Genomic DNA, 17,072 nt, shown 5'->3' on the forward strand with positions numbered 1-17,072 from the left:
GATAACGAGATCCGGACGTGACTCTCAGGTTTTGCTACTTTCGGTCGCTCGCATGCATCCTCTGCCGGTGTGAACATCAGCCGCTTTTAGGTCGCCAGTCACAATTGGTCGCGCGACTGCTGCTAGTCGTTGGTGTGCACCAGCCTTTAGCCTCGTCAAGAAAGATGTACATCATTGTCTCTTCTTGCGCGATGACCAGGGCAGTACACCTGGAAATGACAACCAATCTGATCACGCAAGCATTTATACTCGCTTTCAAGCGCTTTGCCACACTATGTGGAATACCTGCGATCGCATACTCAGACAATGCGAAAGCCTTTCATTGCAGTGCCAGGCATCTACACTCTAAAGCAAAAGGGTGTTAAAAGGGTGTGTGGTTTGTACTAATGAGGCTGCCACAACCATTAATTCCTTTAAGGACTAACGACACCGGGTCTTACAGTTAGTCCTTCAAGGAACTAACATTTTGTCTTTACATATACACCTTAGTGAGTAACTGTTAGTCCCACAGTTCACCCCAAAAGACTAACATTTAGTCCTCACATTTGCATTTTATAGAGCAACTGTTAATCCCCACATTTACACCTTACCGGGTAACCGTTAGTCCTCACAGTTGCACTTTGCCAGACGAATGTTCAACCTTTAAAATAATCCTATCGGATGAACTTTTTGTCCCCAGTTCAAACATTGTTTTTGTTTATTTTCCGCCAGGCCTAATACTTTTTCCCCCTGTTTTTGTGCGCAGTGAGCAACGAATTCCGCAGAAAAGAACACGCGAAAAAGTAGTTAGCCACCTATGTGCAACTGCTTTCACAGTCACGGCAACAACGGAACACAAAAGTGAGACATTGAAATCTTTCATTTTTCTTTATACACATGGAGCTTCTCCATTCTTGTAAGTGAATCCATGGTTAAGTGTTCAAGTCCAGTCTCGTTGTCAAATCTTGTTCACTCCTTGAGAAGCTCCTCCGACGGAAGCAATAGACGACAGGCATTGCAGATGCCAGCGTATGCAGGCTTCTGCCTGTTGTGTTGCCACGGCTGCACGCACAATAACATAGTAAAAATAGTTAGACACACGTAACAGAAGATGAAGATGCACGCATATGATAAGTACGTGCGCGTTAATATAAAAACAAGCGTTAAAATATGACATACAAAAAACTTTACTTTCACATCTCGCACAGTCTTTCTGAAGCTGCTCTGACGAACGAGATGGATGCCAGGCATCGCAGACGCCAGCGCATAGTCTTCAGCACAGTTTGTGCCCAAGGCTTCACAATAAGTATGTAAACTAGTGAATCACACTTGACAAAGGATGAATACAAATGCATATGAGAAATACGTGCAAGGTGAAATTAAAACATACGTCAGTAATGACATGCTAATAATTTCATCCTGATGTCACACATCATTAAAGACTCATTTCGATCCCCGTAGCGCAACAGCTTAGGAGCGGCGGCCGCAGTCACAACTCCGCGAACCCCCGTGCCGCTAACAAGTCGGCGAGTCCTAAGCGAGCGACGTCGTTGAGTTCGAGCAAGCCAACGCGAGACTAAACACGGAACTGCACGCGGAGTGTCTGCCGCCAACGAACTTCGAACAGGAGGGCGAGCGTACGCTTCGCCGCTGCCACGAACAGCGCCGAGCTGGTTTTGAGCTAGCGCCGAAGAAATCGACGGTAATGCGGTCCTTTTCCACAAACTCGAGCGAGTGCAGCGCGCCAACACGAGTCCGCCGCGGCGGCCAACGGACTGCACCGAGCTGCTTGCGACCGACTGACTGACGGGGAAGCCAACTGTAATGGCGACCAATTTTCAGTGAGTTCCGACGCTAGCGAAAGCCCCGCCAGCCCGTGCTCGTGCACTTACAGCGCGCGACATACTACAACCAAGCTCTTTACGAGAACCCGCAGCGTGTTTTCGACGACTCCCAACAAAGCGACGAGGTCTCAGCCCAATACCGTCAGTATGGAGCTCATCGCGGCGAAGACAGGCGAGCACTTGATGAGCGAGCGTACGGGAGGCCGACGGCAATGGCGGCCAATTTCAAGGTGGTCGCAAAGCACAGGCAAACTGCAGATGCCGAAGTTGACCATCGCAATGCATTTCGTGCGTGCGATATACAACACGACTGAGCCCGTCGCAGGCAAATACGATCCGTATCGCACACGCGACAAGCAGAGTAGAATAAATATTAATGACCTACTTGCGTTAGAATCCAGCGCTGTTTTCTGGCCTGAGTCGGACTGAAGTATATATCCGATAGGCCTGTTCTTCTCGGCCATCACATTGGCCTTCCCAACTGTTGCTGTCATGTGTTGGTTGTGACTATCTTGAAGCCAGAGATATACAACACGGTGTGGTGACCTGTCGAGGCTTGCTGTAGATTTCATGGGTGCGTGAAACGCTAGAGCAGCAGCCTACGCTCATCCAGGCGTTCACACAAGCACCACGTCGTATTTCTTAGATCGTCGAATCGAGGTGGCCGTGGTCGAGCACTCCGAGCGCGACGCTACGCAACCGTCACCGGCAAAATACGGGGAAAGACTGAGCCAGCAGAGGAGAAGAAGGACATGTGTTCTCTGGAGAAGGATGGCTGGTCACCTTGGCAACATATTTCGCGCTGCCTGCAATGCCAGGGTGGTTCACACCTAGTGAAGACTAAGTGGTTTAGCGCCGCACGCTTACGTCTGTGGTTGCTCATCAACGGTCTATCCATTCATCGCGTGAGCCTATTGGGCTCCGTTACTGTTTTTTCGGGTAGTTTTGCCTTAGAGTGTATGCTTACTCTTCGAAGGTGACGTTCAAGACTATGCCAGTGCTCACGAAATCCAGTCAAATGTACACCGGCTGGGATGGCTTTTGGAAACGCTTTATTCGCACTAATAAAGAAGCACTCAAGCGTTGCCTCGGATGCAGCTGTTTGCGTTACAACGAGTTGCTCGCCGCGCTAGCAGAAACTTAGGCGGCTGTTCATTACCGACCGCTCAAGTACTTAGAGGATGACGTCACATACGCAGAAACTCTGACACCATCCCGCTTCTTAGTCGGGAAGCATCCCGTCACCCTGCCTACACAACGGAAGATTCTTGCCCTCAATACAACCACGTGTGATCTGCGACGAAGAGCGCGGAACCGCGAACAGCTACTTCGTAGACGGTCGATGCGGTGAAAAAAAGTTTGGCAGCATATCTACGAAGTGAATGATGGAGAGTGGGGCGAAGCATTCGTCCGTCCATTCGTTCTTGCTCCCGTCTGTCCATGCGTCCGTCTGTGTGACCGTCTATCTGTCCATTCACCCATGCATGCGTGCGTCTGTTCGTGAGTACGTCCCTGCGTTCGTCCATGCATCCGCCCCTGCAACCGTTCATGCGTCCATCCATGCACCTGTTTGTGTTTCCATTCGTCCATTTATTCAACGCTCCAAATAGCACTATCTCGCATCTTTTCATCATATACTCCCCATATAGAAACACCGCCATTCAGCGGTGCTTCTATATGGACTAAATATTCCAAGAACTAAACGAGAGGTGGCACAAGCACACTTTCTTACGGCTTGCACTTCGGGTCTACTTCCCACCTTTAACCACCTCGACTTCATGGTATATTCATGGCACTGCGGCCCAACGCTCGGTAAACCTTTCTAAAACTAAGGAGGTTACGCCCAGCGAGTATAACGTAGCAACCCTTTCTTGTCAGATAGTGCTCAATGTACATGCCAATGACTGCTAATGGGGAATGAGAGACAGGAGCATCCGGCTTTTAGTTAACGCGCACGCCACGAACTTTTTATTGTTCAACAACGCAAAGGAGAAATGTCCCACTGGCACCACCTTGCAGATACAAATGTAACACTTGTGACACGACTACCAGGGACGAACGGGTGCCGCTTTAAGAAGCTTCGCTCCTAAAAGAGTATCTTCTCTTTCTGTATGATGCTCACCACAGAAAGCCGACGTCATCACCTATAGTAAAGCCCAGTAATAGCGTCTTGTTAGAAGATTTATATACTCTGCCTCTAATATGGAATATGGGTCATGTCCTCAAGGCATTCCCGGGTGAAGGCGGTACTGCACGTTCCTTCCTGATACTCTTGTTGGACGATCAGCAAGTTCGACGGTCTGTGCAGTGACATTACCAGCTGTTGCCTTACGACTACACGTCGCCGTCATCAACCTGAGGTCTGGGGCAAAAAACGCTATTCAAAGAAAAAGTGGTGCCGCCGCACACGCCGGCAGGAGGACACGCCTTCAATGTGCTTGAAGACCAAGTCGCCGTTCTTCCTGGCTCCAGCGTCAGCATTTCCGTCAGCTCTCAAGAATCAACAGACATGCAAGGCGTCGTTGAAGGCGACAAGAACCTTTTGATCAACCGCGTAACTTGCGTCGGCAAAGGAATGGCTGAGCTGCGAGGAGGAAACGCAACAGTGTTGCTCACGAACTTCAGCAACTTCAGCACGTGAGTTGGCACGACGGTTGGCCACATCGAAGAGATAATGGAAGCAAGCAACGATTTCGCTGTTATAAATTCTGCCCATTGCACTCCAACGACTCAAGCGTTTCAACCAGCTTTTAACGTTAATCTGAGCCTTCCAACGCATAAACAAGAGCAGCTCAAAAACCTGCTCATAAAATACAAGAACCCCTTTTCTTCGTCATTGAGAATTCGGCAGACCCCTGTCGCGACACATCGATTTTTAATAGTAAAAATGCCTGGCCACTCCGTCAGAGTCCGTACAGAGTTTCGAAGCGAGAACGCAAGGCACAAAAAAAACTTGTTGACAAAATGCTCCTCGACGACATCATCCAGCCTCCAAAAAGCCCATGGGCGTCAACGGTGGTGTTAGTGTCAAAAAAAGAATGAAACACTACGCTTCTGCGTTGACTATCGCCAACTCAACAAGATAAAGAAGAAGGGCGTATACCTTCTCCCCCAAATAAGTGACACCCTTGATCAACTACACAACGCAAAATAGACCTCAAGACAGGCTATTTGCAGATCGAAGTAGATGAGAGAAACCAAGCAATCACTGCGTTCAAACACCAGACAGCATCTTTGAGTTGAAGGTCATGCCTTTTGTTTTTCACTCAGTGCCTGGGATGTTCTAGCGTGTTATGGACACTGTGCTCGCTGGATTGAAGTGGCGGACATACCTCGTGTACTTGGACGATGACGTCGTGTTTTCCTGTAGCTTCGACAACCATCTACAGCGCTTTCAAGCTCACTTAGAGCAAAAAAAACCTCCGGACTCACTCTGAAGCAACAAAAGTACCGCTTTGCATACGAGCAACTTTTGTTCTTGGGACGGTTGATAAGCATGTCCGGAGTACGCCCCGACCCGCAGAACACAACAACCATCACTGAACTTCCGTAACCCACCGACAAGAAAGCCGTGCGTCGCTTTCTTGGCCTCTGCGCCTATTACAGGCGTTCCGTCGAAACATTTTGCCCGCTTCGCCGAGCCTTTCACTAACCTGAAAAATACCGACATCGAGTTCAATTGCGAAACCCCGCAGAACGAAGCATTTTAAGAACTAAAACGACGCCTGCAGACACCAACAATACTTGCTCATTTCGACGAAAATGCTGACACGGATATCCACACCAAAGCAAGCAGTGTAGCAGTGTAGGACTCGGAGCCGTTCTGGTGCATAAGATTGCCGGATTGAAAGGGTCATCAGTTATGCGAGCCGGTCGCTATTTAAGGCGGAAGTAACTATTCCACAACAGAAAAGGAGTGTCTTGTTATTATTTTGGCTACCTCCAAATTTCGCTCTTACCTCTACGGCAGGCCTTCCAAAGTTGTCAGCGACCAGCATGCCCTGTGTTGGCTAGCTAACTTGAAGGACCCTTAAGGTCGCCTCGTACGGTGAAGTCTGCGACTTCAGGAATTCGACTTCTCCGTCGTTTACAAGTCAGGGCGAAGGCACTCTGACTTCGACTGCCTGTCTCACGCATTGGTCTACCCACCGCCACAGGACAACAAGGACGGTGACTGCCTCCTGGGAAACTTAAACGTCGATGATTTTCCAGAACGACAGCGTGTGGACCCTGACATGAAGGGCCGTGTGGAATACCTATAGGGAAAGGCTGCCGGTGTTCCAAAGGTATTCAAGTGAGGACTGGTGTCGGTTTTTTTTTGCGTAACGGCATCCTTGTCAAGAAAAACGTTTCACTGCATCGAGCAAACTGCCTCATCATAGTACGTTCAGCGTTACGTTCAGAAGTTTTTAAAGCTCGACACAATAACCCGATGACTGGACAGCTCGGTATTTCGCGTACACTCACCAGAATAGAGGAGAAGTATTACTGGCCATGACTTTCCGCTGACGTCACTCGTGATGTCATGCCATGTCGAGACTGTCAACGTATAATGACACCGCTGACTAGGCCTGCCGGACTTCTCCTGGGTATCGAGCCACTTCGCCGACCGTTTCAGCGAACCGGCATAGGCTCACTGGGGTCGTTCCCGGCTTCGCATTCCGGAAACAAATTAATAGTCGTAGTTACTGACTACCTCACTCGCTACGCCGAAACAAGAGGTCTGCCCAAAGGCAATGCCACCGAGGTAGAAAACTGCTTCGTCAAGAACATCATCTTAAGTCACGGAACTCCAGAAGTCCTCCTCACAGACAGAGGTACGGCCTATACGGCGGACCTAACTTAGGCAATCCTAAAGTACAGCCAGGCAAGTCACCGCCGGACCACCGCCTACCATCCACAGACCAATGACCTCATAGACCGTCTCAATAAGACCATTGCTGATAGCTGGCAATGTACGTCGACGTCGAGCACAAGACGTGGGATGCGATTCTTTACTACGTGACCTTCGCGTACAAAAACACCGTACAAGAAACGACGCGGATGACGCCGTACAGGTTGGTCTACAGAACGAGACCGAATACGACGCTCGAAGCTATGCTGCCGAACATCGCCGATGAAGGAACCCGCGACGTCACCGTCTACCTTCAGCACATGGAAGAAGCAAGTCAACTCGCCCGCCTGTGCATGAAGAATCAGCAGGTGGCCAACAGCCGCCGTTACCATCTTCGACGAAGCTTGGTGGAGTACCCGGTAACCATGTCTGGGTATAGACGACGATACGCTGACGTGGACTCAGTGAAAAACTTTTACGTCGGTACTTTGGACCGTACAGAGTAGTTCAGCGTCTCAGCTTAATACACTACAAGGTTGTTTTCGACGGCATTGCGAACTCTCAACGGCACCGTGCTCGACCTGAAGTCGTTCATGTCGTGTGCCTCAAGCCATTTCGTGCGCAAACCTGAGGACTCTATTTTGTTGTTGTTGATGTGCTTTATTGCTTGTACATCGGGACAACTTCTTCAAAGGAGGTCAATGCTACGTTCCTTTCCTGAAATTATGTTATCCCCCCGTTATGCCACGTTCAGCGAAAACCACACCTACGAGGTTCGAAAAGCTTCAAGGCTATAGTAGATAGTTTTGTCAAGATTACGCTCACTTTGGGAACATTTCAGATTATTCTGGAACCCACGTCGCCGCTAGCGACAACGCTGGAAGACTCGATGGCAAATGTATAAATGCCGACGCGCTTCACCGCTTGTCTGTTGATCGATGGCCGATGCTCAACTAGCCGCTATCAGTGTAAGACTTTCCGTTTGCCGGGCACAGGTTAGCCCAAATAAACACTTTATTATTAGACCTGCAGTCCGCTTTATTTGTTCACGTCACGACTCTGTGAACACATGAACCCTTTGTCACTCCTGAAAGTGCAAAATATACATGCATGCGGCAATTAACATTTCATTGCTTTGCATTGCGATTGCCTAGAGGACTCGTGACACACCGAGTGCTTCCTTCATTTTTTGATATTCACTATATGATCTAAATCTTCCAGTTAAAGTATAGTTACGGTGCAAACATTGACATTGTTCATAATGCTAGATATCATATCTGTAATGGTAAACACAAGTTGTGTCTTCTGAAGTTCATGAAACCTGTTTTTTAAGCTGTACAGCGTTTTTGAAATAAGCCACACAGTGAAGTTTTATGCTTAAAACGTCATTCTGACTTGGTCAGTACAGGACATGTCAGCAACGCCATGTGTATCTTACATAGGGGATATCCTCAAAGATGCAGGCTTTTTCTGGCTGAAGGTAGACCAGATGAAGTGTTTCCAGGTGACGAATGCACAAGAAGGACTCGCAGCAGTTATGTATGCGAACTAGCTGTTCAATCTTCAATGTGCTCGCTTAGCGTTCAACACACTCGTCGTGCTGGAAAGATTTTTTCTTGGTCTCAAAAAGGCAACACAAGTCTCCTGTTGCTATGTTCCTAAACATTGTTGTGAAGTCCCTATAGCCTTAGATTTGCTCTGCCATATTGAAATGTTCTTTCATATTGATCTAACTGCATAATTTCTTTATCGTTCGTTGTCTGAATGGTTGTAAATGTATTGAATAATATTGCCGTTCTTGGTGTTGCATTTGTTTCATTTGCATTCGCTACACACGTCATGCATGTTTTTACTTTTGCATATCCGTGCAGACATGCTGTAAGTAACCCATGGTCATTGAACTTCTTAGTTACTACCGTATTACATCCCTTCAAGACAGGACTATTGTGCAACTGTTTTCGCTGCCTGTTTGTTAATCCAACTAAAATTGCACTGGCTTTGTGATGACGCGATTAGATTATGTGTTTCATTGTGATAATGCACATTGCAAGAAGCATGTGTAACTTTGGTAATAAATGTAAATACCTGAGAGAGAAACTGCCTTGTTGTTCATGTTCTTGACATTTATCCTGCATAAATCTATATTTCTGAAAAGCACGAAAAACAGACTTTTTTTAAAAAGTGAGGGCGATGTGTATCAACGCAGCACTGTTGTCTCCATATATGCACAATATTTTCAATTACGTTGGTAATACTGAACCATGATTTAGCCGTGCCAGGTTTAACGGCAAATTAAGGTACTGAAGTATGTGCATTGTCTGCATCCTACGTTAGACAGGCACACTGCTTTGTGTCCCTCATATCTTTAATTGAAAATGTGGGTTTATGTATGTGCATGTGTAGCAACGCGTACACACAATTACAAAGCACCTTCTGCATGCTGTGTTGGCTCACAGCCTCCAGTAGATATACATGAGACGTGCGGTATTTATTAAAAGTCCAGATATTCAACTTCACGACATTATTTAAAAGTATGCCCGACATTTACCATTGTCAAGTTAAATGTTTTGTATTGACCTGATACCTATATATGCTTCAAGTCTTATTTAGGCGCTTAGAATCATCAATAGCATGTATCGTGCATACCCGTTAACGCTCGGTGAGAGTCGACGGCATGGGTATGCGTGCGCATGTGGAGAGCGGCCACCCTCCTTGTTAAAAGAAGGGGGGGGGGTGCAAAGTCAGCCCTGTATATCGAGAAGTATGAATGCAACTACACCTTGCGGGAGGAGCGCGAAATCAGCCCAATATATTGACTTCACCCCACCCCCCTGAGGGCAAACTATGCAGCGCACGTCTATGAATACAGCAGAGGATGCACACCTTTCCAACACCCACAAGAAAGGGTCTTCACGTAACACCTTTTCAGTAGGGTGTATCCGAAAACACCAATAGGGTGTCCTTCTGGCGACAAGGCAGTTTACACCCTTCAGTGTGTAAAAAAAATACTGTGTTGCCTAGAAGAGAGCAAGGAGAGGACGAGCGTAGGTTAGCAGACACTGCCTGCGTCACGGTTGCGAGACGAGAGAGGGACGGGGGTAGGAAAGGATAGAGGAAGAAGAGACGTGCATGCGCAGAGGAAGTGTAAACGCCGTGATGAGGGATGCCTATCGGAAAGAAAGGGGAGAGCGAGCACAGGCTAGCAGAGGCTGCCTGCGTCGGTGCGGTGAGGCGAGAGAGGGAGGAACGTAGGAAAGGGAGAGGGTACAAGTCTCTGCAGTACAGCTGGTCACGCCACACACCGGATTGAAGGCCGCTCTAACATGTTTTGCATCTAAAAATGTCAAAGTCCCAGCAGAAATCAAACCCCAGCTTGTTGCGTGGTAAATAAATGTATGCTACCAAATAGTTACTCCAGGTCTCGCAACTGAATTTTAAGTAAACTCTATAGGTTTCTGAAGCGTAAAATGCAGATAGAGGGATGGCTATTTCATTTTAAAACATTACTTGTGTGAAATAATAAATACAAAGACGGAGCACAAGCCACCATTCTCAAGCTATATGGATCTGTCGCCGATGCCGCTTCTATCCACGTGCAGCAAAGACGCCTGTATCGGAAGCATCTACCAATCAACGACAACCACGCCATGGACTGCCGCCGACTTAAATAGCCAACCGAACGCCCACCTACTCAGTTGCGGGCATGGCACGAATGCAAGCATGGTGTCCAACGTGTTCGTATTTGCTTGTTTGCAGGAGAAGCACGATACTTCATCATTTGAAAGTGATCGTTTGTCACTAATAGTCGTGCCGTGCCCACGAACATTGGCGTTGATAGTGTGCAGTTTTTGGTCTATATTTCTCAAGCTTGTCACAAGTGGTGATGTCGAGTTGAATCCGAGCACGAGTTCAAACTCAGATGACAAACTTGAGCAGATTTGGAGACTTTGAAGGAGCAGTCAAAAACATTAGCCGACATTAAACGTGATCAGAGAGAAGTCCAAAAGGAAGTACAAGAAAATGGTACTACCATAAAAATATTGAAGACTGCCTAGCTGAACTTGAGTCCTCTCTGTCTAAACTGGATGAAGTACAACAAACAGCTACCCGACTAAAAGAAGTGGTCGAAGTGTTATCTAGAAAGGTTGATGACATTGAAAATCACCAGCACCGCAATAATCTTGTTATTTTCGGTCGGCATGAGCAGGACAGGGAAACACAGGAAGACCTGACGAAAGTGGTACAGGACAAATATTTTTCTGTCATCGGTTTATCACCTAAAAGCGTGGAGCGTATGCACCGCATTGGAAAAAGACAGACAAAAGCGCCACCTGTCATTCTCCGACTATACGACTTCAAGGAAAAGCAGAAAATTATGGTAACTGTTACAAGCTAAAGAGTTTGCACGTCTCAATCAGTGATGACTTTTCAAAACGGGTGCTACACAGCAGAAAGGGCCTTTGGGAAAGCGCTAAAGACGAGAAGTTGAGTGGAAAGCGGGTGTGCCTAGCTTACGATAAGGTCTACGTAGACGGCAAGGCGTATTACTGGGACGATTCCATTGATTCACGTAAAGAGTGCCGAAACGCTCGCCAATACGAGAAAGACACCAGCTTGGACGGCAGCGGAAATTTTTCCTGACAAGTTAACAGTTATGAATGTTAATGCACGTAGAATCTGTAATACGACATCACTCTTTGAGGCTGCGCTCTTTGAACATGAACCGGATCATGTAATCATGACAGAAACCTGGTTAAGCGAATCAGTTAAATATACAGAGTTCCTGCCTCTCAATTATACTGCCTGTCGCAAAGACCGAGGATCTAGGGGCGCAGGTGTTGCCATTATTCACAAAACTTCAATTCATTGTACTGAAATTTTCACCCCACCGGAATTAAAATGCGTTGCGTGCACGATACGAATGAATGAGCAGTAATTTGTAGTCATCGCAGTGTAACGCCCACTTGGCACCCCTGAAGAATATATGATACTTCTTAATAATTTATTAACTGATAAGTTTAGTCATTCTAATCATAGGATCATAATCGCTGGAAACTTCAATTTACCGCATATCGATTGGGTGAATTATCAGTAAGGTCAAAGTGAACAAGCTATGTCTCGAGTTCTTTTGGATCTGGCTTTCTCCTTGACCTAACACAAATTGTAACTACACCTACGCGAATCCACGAATGACGAGAATCACTGCTCGACTTGGTCCTCTTGAGCAGATCTGCCGCGCAATTCACATATCAATGTGAAGTATTTGGAGGGATATCTGATCACAAAATGGTGATCACGCATATTGATACCCCGCGCACTCGGGTAAAAAAGAATAAAACTACGACAGTTCTCGATTTTTCTAAAGCAAATGATACTGGAGCAATAGATCATTTAGAGAAGAGATATAATAATTTCACTCAATATATCTCTCTGAATACTACATCAGTAAATGATGCATGGAAGATGTTTAAATGCATTGTTTTGAAAGCAATAGAACAATTTGTTCCAAGACGCACCAAGAAAGTTAACAGAAGAAGCCCATGGATTACGCGAAATATAATTCAGAAAAAACTAATCTTGAAAAGAACGAGGGCTGAAAAACCATTGTCAACAAACACGTCATTACGCCAGTTCCCTCTTTCAACAACTCAAAATGGAAATTATTCAAGTGAAACACAGGTACATGAATGAAACTCTTACCGATTTCATTAAAACATCACCGGGAAAATTTTGGAGGTACCTTTCTGGACCAAAACTTGGCATTCAATTTTTGAAGAACGATAATGTAACTATCACGGATAATTATAAGACTGCTTGCCAATTTAATGAATATTTCGAATCGGTTTTCATTAGGGATGATGGTTCAATTCCTCAAGTGCGAATTTCTAATGAGCAATGTCTACCTGAGCTAACTACAACACAAGAAGGCATTCTGGGTCTCTTACCTAGAGTAGATGTAAAAAAAATGCCCTGGACCTGATCGAATTCCCAACGCCTTTATAAGGCGTTATGCCAAGTGGTGTTCATTTTATCTGTTGGACATTTTCATAAAATCACTTCAATCCGGTGACGTTCCGATAGATTGGAGGCGTGCCAAGGTAATACCGATCCATAAACAGAGTTCCAAATATGACGTCACGAATTTTCGACCAATTTTCTTGACAAGTAGTTGTTCTAAAACACTGGAGCACAATTTGACTACTCACCTAATGAAGTTTGTAGAAGAAAATGGTATTTTAGGTATTAATCAGCACGGGTTTCGCAAAGGGTATTCCACAATTTCAATTCTTACTGAGGTTGCGCATGAAATTGGTCAGTGTTTAGATGGAAAGGTCAAGTAGACATCATATTTATTGATTTCCGAAAAGCATTTGATAAAATAACTCACAGAAAGTTGCTTGAAAAGTTGTCTTGTTTGACTGGTGACAGTCAGCTATTAAAATGGATAGAGGCATATTTTTCAAATAGACAACAATTTGTAGAATTGAATAATGTCTCCAGCACCAATAAACCAGTCAGATCAGGGGTGCCGCAAGGGTTCGTAATAGGCCCTTTACTTTTCTCTATCTATATCAGTGACATGGGTGCCGATTTTTCTCAGCAAATAGCTATAAAACATTTTTCAGATGACACCATTGTGTATGCGAAGATAAGCTCCACTGACAATCAGCTGGAGCTTGATAACCATTAAAAAATTAGTCTTTGGTGCGATGAATGGCAAATGGAACTTAATGCATCAAAAACTCTCTTCATGCGCATGACACGTAAAAAAGACCCGTTATCCTTTTATTACAGCATTAAAGGCACAGTGCTGACTGAAGTAAAGAATGTTAAGTGTCTAGAAGTTCATCTTACACATGACTTGAACTGGTCCATGCATGTTGACAGTGTTTGCAATAAAGCCATGCGTAAACTTTGGTCGTTACGACGAAAACTTCACGATGCCACCCCGGAAGCTAAAACAATGGCGTATAAAATGACTATTCTTCCAGTACTGACCTAAGCAAGTCATCTATGGGAGCCATACACCAAAACAAATGCACTAAAATGTGAGCGTATACAAAACAAGGCCTTACGGTTCATCTTCAACTCCCATTCTAGAACTCAGTCTATTAAAGAGCTTAGAGACAGAGCCGGTTTAATGACGGTGAAACGAAAAGTGCAACATAATCGACTGATATTCTTTTTTCAGATACTCAATGGAGACTACAAAATTCACCTAAAGGAACACATCGCAATACAGCCATTTACCACATCCAGAACGAAACACTCGAAACATATCACACCACTTAGCTACAGAACAGATTTATTCAAGTGTTCGTTTTTGGTTCGGAGCATCGATGACTGGAATCAATTACCTCAATACATAGTCGAACATTGTGATTTACAAAGGTTCGAAAAGGCTTTGTCAGAATATTTGTAACCGAATTGCTTGTTCCTTGTCGGTTGAATATGTTCAATGTACTATATCATTATGTTCAATGTGTACTCTATCACTTCAAATCTTGTTTCTCTTTTTGGTGACGTGTACGAGATGTATTCAAACATAATTCTTTTATCCGTGACCTATGAGGTATGTATTCTGATATAGTTTTGTGTTTTTGTGTTTGTTATTTCCATATAGTGTGCGTCTTGAGCGTATAGTGTGAAACTTGTTTCCACATATGTTTTTTGTACGTGCCAGATATGTAACCCTAACTCCTGTCTTGGCCCTTGGGCTGATAGTATGAATAAATAAAAAAATATTACATTCTACGAACATGCACGGACGGACAGATACATGGATGAATGGCTGAATGGATGAACGGAGAGATGCGTCGGCGGACGGACAGATGGTCGACGCGAAACGTGTGCTCGGACAGATGGATAGGTGGACGTATGCCCGAATGCATGGGCCGTAGGACACATGGACGGATGGACAGATGGGCGGGCGCCTCGAGTTTCCCTACATACACTAGAGGGAACTGTCGCGCTGGTGTCTATGGGACCTGAAACTTACGGCGCTTCAGCGAGCAAGGAAACGATGGGTAGTACACAGATTTGTCTAATCTTCGTAATTCTGGCTCCGTGTGTGTTCATGTGGCTCGGAGCAGTTTTCTCACGAAACAAAATCAGCGACTCCTCAGCGATTGCGCTTCACTACTTTATGCTAGTCACGAAGTTCAGAATGGTTTGTTCTTCTCTTCAAAAGAAAACCGAAACCAGCAATCAACGAAGCGACAAGTACGATTCGCCACCCGCAAGTGCGAAAACTAGCCGGATTCGTGTACTACCCATCATTCCCATGGTCGCTGAACGAACGCAGTGCCAGAGTCCCCTCTAGTTAATTTTAGGAATCTCTATGGGTGGATGGCAGATGCATAGATACATAAATGGACGCGCGGATGGACGGATGGACGGTGCCGGTAATTATGTATTGTGCTGTCATATAGCTCACTACACATAAAGTTGGCTCTTTTAACACGTTTTTGTTTATTCTTCTTGAAAAAATGTTCATATTCAGTTTTGTGGGGCGTGATCACCGCCAACTAGATTGGTCCTATGGAGCTTCACCACCGTCAAAAGATATGGGTCGCGAAACGTAAAACAAACTTGTCAAAACAATATTGCCAGAAGCATTAACGTCCACCGATAATTGAACGTGGGGAGGGGTAAAATGACAAAAGCTAAAAATTCTATACTATTTATTTTCACGTAGTCGTAAATTTTTAACTCTCAATGTTGTCTACCAATTTATTTCACGGCTTATCTGACACCCGCCTAAATGGTTCATTGCTTCAATTTTCGGTCAAGTGCCATAAAAAAGAAATGAATGGAAGTCATATCCAGGCATTCTGTTATCAATGCTTTTGTTTAGTTGAGTACACTGGCGGGTCAACGAAGCATCGCTCACTTTTGCGTGGTGATTTCATGCGTGGCTTGTGTATTTTATTTAATTACTTGTGTATTGTTTGCTCGCGATAGTAATATGATGGTTTAGGCACGTTAAACCCCACATGTCAAATCATTAGCTATTTACTGGCGTGAGATTTCAGAGCTGAACCACATTACAGAATGTTTAGGTAGCCGCTTCTGTGACTGCCGACTGCCTTCGCTGGGGCACGGCCGCTGTGCCCTCGCTTTTAGTGGTGATTAATGCGAGACGCCATTCATCAAGACACTGAACTCTACGGTTTTCATTGAGACATTCTCAAAGTTGCTGTCTCGCGTCAGTGCTTTTCCATAATCGGGCAACTATTCCGCTATTGTGCTCGTGAACAGTTGTGCCACAGTTTCCTCTGCAAGTTTTTGGTGTATGTTGCAAATACACCCTTTGGTTATGAAAACAAGTTTTGTTTGTGATTTTTTGTTGGTCTGTCTTTTATTTCACGCAATTAATTCGCATGTTAATAGACACAATAAAGTGGCCTATTTATTATGGCACCATCAAGATAAGCCCCTCCGAAAATTTTCAATTTTGTGCCATGTAGGCAAATGCATTACGCCGCTTCCGCTTTCGGTTGTGTCGTAATATTTCAAAGTTTATTGGCTTAAATTTGTCTCCTCCTTACGTAGATGGCGACGGTGGCAACGAGCCGCCATTCACTGGACACGTGAGCTGCTATGAAGGTACGCTACCAGTTTACATATAATTGGCTTCACCCCTAGAAGCTGGCATGCGCGTCGTTGACCCAACCAACGCACAAGATAAATAACATGATCCTAGCGAAAATTGAACCCTAACATTCTGCGTGGCGATCAAATACTCCATTACAGAACCACGCCAAGTCTTGGAACTGCTTTTAAACTACACCATATTATACGTGAATGGTCAACTGTGGTTGCAGCGCTGGCAATCCCATCTCTTAAACAGGACATACGTACACCTATCATACAGCCGTGACGTTTGGTTCCCGACAATTGTAGTCAAGCACCACCCGATGAAGCTCATTAATCTTGCAGTGTCCAGGGCTACCATCCTCGCTGGCACAAGCGCTTCATATCAACCTACCACTTTTTGTAGTGCTAATATCCATGTTGCGGTTGGCATCGGTACGCTACAGTAAACACGCGAATGTTTACCTTAATTCTGTGCGTACATTTGTAACCACTGAATGGGGTTACCATACTCACTTGTATTCCTTTTTCAAGACTTGTAATAGCCGCCTTAGGAGGACAATAAAAACCCTAACATGGGGTCACATTTTTCGAGAGAAGAAATTTTATTGATTTGTGCAATATTTTACATCCGCTCTACATCGTGTCCCGCCAAGAACGTTCATTGCTTTATCACAAAAATCAGTAAAGCATGATTAGAAAGTGTTGTTTTTCTGCATTTGTTTTGCACGAAGCGTGCGCATTCATGTGGTTTAGATGTGTTGTACAAATATTCTTTTACTGGAAGCATGTGTGTGTAGCCTAGCAATATAGACATT

The sequence above is a fragment of the Rhipicephalus microplus genome, chromosome 2 (genome assembly GCF_043290135.1).
Source record: "Rhipicephalus microplus isolate Deutch F79 chromosome 2, USDA_Rmic, whole genome shotgun sequence".
NCBI classification, from domain to species: Eukaryota; Metazoa; Arthropoda; class Arachnida; order Ixodida; family Ixodidae; genus Rhipicephalus; species Rhipicephalus microplus.